The following is a 5,202-nucleotide window of genomic DNA, read 5'->3' as shown; positions in this document are numbered from 1 at the left end:
TGGCAACAATATCCCTAACTTTATCGGTGTGGGACTCACTAAAATCTAAACTTTCTCTCCACACACTTCCCTCTCCCCTAACCCCCATCTGGAACAACCCCTCCTTCTCCCCGGGTCGATCCCATCATTTTGCTTCCAACTGGGCCAGGGCGGGCGTCTCCTGCTTTCACCATCTACTTCATAACAATGTACCGTACTCCTTCGCAAACCTTCAAACAAAGCACTCTCTCCCGACTTCATATTTTTATCAATACCTTCAAATTCGAAATTTCGTGATGTCTTCAACTAGGACAACGCCTCTTCCTAATATCCCGACTCCGATGGAGCGCCTTTGCATGTATCGTCCCACGGATCGAGGCACTATTTCTAATCTGTATCACTCCATTTTGTCTCCAGCTGTGCCTCCCCGCACAGCACATGAACTTGCATGGGAAACTGACTTGGGGACTTCCCTAGATGATGACGTATGGGAATCTGTCCGATTGAATATTTCTAAATGTTCTATTAGCGTCTCCATTAAGGAGAACTCCTACAAAGTCTATACGTGCTGGTATCTGGTTCCCGAACGCTTACACCAAATATACCCGAATACTTCTAACCTCTGTTGGCGTCAATGTGGTCAAGTAGGCACGTATTTTCATCTCTGGTGGAGCTGCCCGAAGATAGCCTCTTTCTGGTCAATGGTCCGTATCCTTATTCAGTCGCTTATCCCGGACTGCCCCTCCCTTCCCCCTGAGACGTTGCTCCTGTGTGCCCCAGCCTGTCAGCTATCCAAGCCGGAAAACAAACTGGCTGTGCATATAGCCTGTGCAGCTAAACTCCAAATTGCTAAATCATGGAAACTCCCCACCCCTCCAACCCGTCCTGAACTTATGAACCGCGTGTGGTTTGTTGCAAAGATGGAATACCTTTCCTCCTTGATGAACAACACAGTGGATAAATTCCACGTCGTTTGGACACCTTGGTACACTAAATTTCAAGTAGCTCTCCCAGGTCTCTCCTAGTTCACCTTACCCTTTTTCCCCACCCTACTTATCTCCCGACTCGCTCTCCCCTCGTCTGTGATTTGTTTTTGTTTTTTACACTCTTTATTTCTCTCCACTCTCTTCTCTCCTCAATTTTTATTACCACTCTTGCTTCTTTTTCCCTCTGACGCTCTTGGTAATATCCTACAAGCCCTTCCATGGGTTCCACTGGTTGGCCCTTCGGAATATATATATTTTTGTTCCTAACTCTTGATTGTTTTTGGGTTTGTTTAAAAAAAATAATAATAATAATAAAAACTCCTGCACTTAACTTTCTAGCCTATGTATTCTAGTTTTCTTGTGCTCTGAGTATGTCAATTACTTCCATTTGTCATTGTTTTTCTCTTGTCAATAAACTTTTGTGATTTAAATACCACAGTAAATGCCGTAAATCCAAATCTATGGACAGTTAAGTTTACTATCACATGATCACAGTAACTTCTTTGTGTAGTATATGACCATCATTTGTTCTGCAGATATCCATTCAGGATTATTTTAACGCAGAAAATTAAATCATAGGCCATACAGAACCGAATGCCAAATGGTATTATTGAGGATGACTCTAGATCGGGCAGAAGAATTTTTTGCAGTACCAGGGTGTTCCAAGGTGGTCTCCCATCCGAGTACTGACCCGGCCCTCCACTGCTTGGCTTCCAAGATCAGATAAGATTGGGCATCTCCAGTGGGGTATGTCCGCAATTATTTGATTTGCCCGTTCAGTCAATCCTAATACCTATGCCGCAACCAATGTATATCCAGGTTGATATAGATCAAATGTGTATTCAGTATCAAAATTGTATACAGTGATCTAATTGATAAGTGATAATAAGGCAGTTATCCAAATGCCATGTGCAATTATCCCATACAAGGGCGCCTGCCTGTATAGCCGGGATAGTGTGGTGATATATAGTGAGGCAGCAATTATAGCAATATCATTGCTGTTTAAATGTTGTATACTAGTTTGTATGGTCAACATCAACAGTGAAGTACATGTTATGTAGCCTCTAAGAAATTAAATCACACACCCAAATCCAACTCTCATTATGTATAAGCCTCTGAAGCTTAGACATGCATTTTGCAATAGAAAGTAAAATCTTTACAAGATGTCAGAGAGGCAGAGGCTATAATGAAAAAAAGCAGATAAACAGCTGGTGATGGTTTAAATAACCAGAGCAGATAATGGTGTACATGAGGATAGTTACTAGCAGTCTTCTGCAGAATTAAAGCTGAAACATAGCTTAAACCTACTATGTACAATAATCTGCCATAGGGCCATTAATGCCACTATTAAATTACCAAATTACTCCCAACACCTGAATCTGTCTTTCTGATGTCACTGGTACGATCCACGTAGATCCTTAATGCACGGACCACGTCCAGCGATGCATCTCCCGCAGGAAAGGCTCGGTATCTGGAAAGCCAGTACTACAATTTCTTCATTGAGGTGGAATTTAGACACCACCTTCGGAAGATACCCAGATCTAGTTCTGAGAACTGCTTTATCTGGATAAAAAATTAGAAATGGGGAATGACATGATAATGCCCCTAAATTTGATACTCTTCTAGCTGACGCAATAGCCAGTAGAAAGAGAACTTAGGCTGTCAACCATTTAAGATCCACTTTATTAAGTGGTTCAAACAGGGCAACTTGAAGGGCTTCAGGACTAGAATTAAGTCCCAAGGCACTGTAGTGGGAACAAAAGGAGGTTGAATGCGCAGCATTCCCTGGAAAAAAGTACGCACAACCTGTAAATTGGCAATTTTCTTTTGGAACCATACAGTCAATGCCGACACTTGCACTCTCAAGGAAGCCACCTTCAAACCTTTATCCATTCCTGCCTGAAGGAATGCTAAGACCCCGGAAATTCTCAAAGACTTAGGGTCCATTTTCTGTTCACTGCACCAATGAATATAGGTTTGCCATATTTGGTGATAAATGCGAGCTGAGGAAGGTTTCCTTGCTCTGAGCATAGTTTTAATAACCTGTTGTGAGAATCCTCTTGACTTGAGGATAGAGGTTTCAAGAGCCACGCCGTCAAAGACAGTCAATCCAAATGTCTGTGATAACAAGGACCCTGCATCAGTAGATCTGGACATTGAGGGAGCAGATGTGGAACATCCAGCGACATCCTCTGCAGATCTGTGTACCAATGTCTTCTGGGCCAAGCCGGAGCTATTAGTATCACAGCAACTTTTCCTTGCTTTATCTTTCTCACCACCCTGGGTAGTGTGATAGGAGAAAACACATAAACCAGATGAAAATCCCATCTCACGGACAGGGCATCCACAAAGATCGCTCTGGGATCCTTTGTTCTTGACCCGTATGTGAATACTTTGCCAGATCTATCTCTGGCAACCCCCACTTGTCTACTAGAGTCTGGAAGACCTCCGGGTGTAGAGCCCATTCGCTTGCCTGAATGATGTGTTGACTGAGAAAATCCGCTTCCCAGTTTAGGACTCCTGGAATGAATACTGCAGACAAGGCTGATTGATGAAGTTCTGCTCACTTTAATATGTGACTTACCTCCTTCATCGCTTTTCGGCTGCGAGTTCCTCCTTGATGGTTGAGGTACGCTACTGCCGTCGCATTGTCCGAGCGGATCTGGACTGGTTTTCCCCGAAGAATGTCATTTGCCTGAATCAGTGCCATGTATATGGCCCAAAGTTACAATATGTTTATTGGCAGGCAGCTTTCTTCCTTGGTCCATTGTCCCTAAAAATACAACCTTCCTGACACTGCTCCCCAGCCCTGGAGACTGGCGTCTGTCGTCAAAATCTCCCAATCTGATATCCAAAGGGGTCTCCCCTTGTCCAGATGGAATGTCTGTAGCCACCAGGCTAATGACCTTCTTACTTCTAGCGTAAGAAACATAGTCTGTGTTTTTATCGTCTGATGCAACCCATTCCATTTGGCAAGAATCAGGCTCTGCAGAGGCCTCGAGTGGAATTGTGCATACTCCACCATGTCAAATGTTGACACCATCAAACCCATCACGCGCATTGCTGCGTGAATAGATACCTTTTGACTGTGTAACAAGTCCTAAATCCTTGACTGGACCTTGGATATCTTGTTCAGAGGTAAAATTACTCTCTGAAGATTTGAATGCAGTACAGCCCCCAAGTGAGTCATCCATTGTGACGGAACCAGAGACGATTTTGCCCAATTTATGAGCCACCCGTGGTTCTGCAGACACATTATTGTCTGTTGCAGAAGACATAAGAGCAAATCCTGCGTCTGGATTAAAAGATCATCGAGGTATGGAAATATTCTTATCCCCTCTTGGTGGAGATAAACTGCCATTTCCATCATAATCTTGGTAAATACTCTGGGGGCTCTGGCTAATCCAAAAGGTAGGGCCTGGAACTGAAAATGCTGCTGGAGGATAGCGAACCTGAGATAGCACTGATGGGACAGTGCTATAGGAACATGTATGTAAGCATCCTGTATATCCAGGGATACCATATAATCCCCTGGCTCCATGGCCAAAATGATGGAACGTAACGTCTCCATGTGAAACCACGGTACCCAAATGTATTTGTTCAGTACTTTGAGATTGAGAATGGGCGAAAATAACCCATTTAGCTTCTGAACTAAAAACAGATTGGAGTAAAAATCCTGTCCTCGTTGTGCAGGAGGAACTGGAATGACTACTCCTGACTGAAGCAATTTCTGAACTGCTTCTAAAAAAGCCCTGGCCTTCGTCTCTACCCGAGACGGGCTGGTACAAGAAAACCTTCGAGGAGGGTGCTTCTTGAAGGCAAAAGCATAACCTAGAGATACCGCTTCCTGCACCCAGGCATCTGTTGTAGACTGCTGCCAGATCTGTGCATCTGACTCCAGAATATCTGTCAATTCTTTACCAAAAATAATATCTCCAGAAAACCTTCTTAGATTCTGAATCAGCTTTCCACGTACGTAGCCAAACTGCTCTGCGAGCAGCTATTGTTGAAGCTGATGCCCTGGAGGCAATAGTACCCATATCCAATGCTGCTTCTTCCAGGAACATTGCAGCCTGTTTTATATGAGCTATATGGGATTTTTGCTCTCTAGAAGCTATAGAAAAATCCTCCTCCAATGCATCAGCCCAGGCAGCCACTACCTTTGCCATCCAAGCTGAAGCCATGGCTGGCCTTATGACTGCCCCAGACAAGGAAAAAATGTTTTTTAGAAACCATC

At 43.8% G+C, this 5,202-nt stretch overlaps 1 pseudogene; it reads right to left on the bottom strand.

Moving 5' to 3' along the window:
• Nucleotides 1–1,606: 1,606 nt before the first annotated feature.
• On the bottom strand, nucleotides 1,607–1,726 carry LOC134944960 (5S ribosomal RNA; annotated as a pseudogene).
• Between the last annotated feature and the right edge of the window lie 3,476 nt (nucleotides 1,727–5,202).

This window comes from Pseudophryne corroboree, chromosome 1 (assembly GCF_028390025.1).
Source record: "Pseudophryne corroboree isolate aPseCor3 chromosome 1, aPseCor3.hap2, whole genome shotgun sequence".
Taxonomy (NCBI): domain Eukaryota; kingdom Metazoa; phylum Chordata; class Amphibia; order Anura; family Myobatrachidae; genus Pseudophryne; species Pseudophryne corroboree.
Note: the sequence above shows the minus strand (reverse complement) of the source record. Positions and strands in the feature narration are given on the sequence as shown.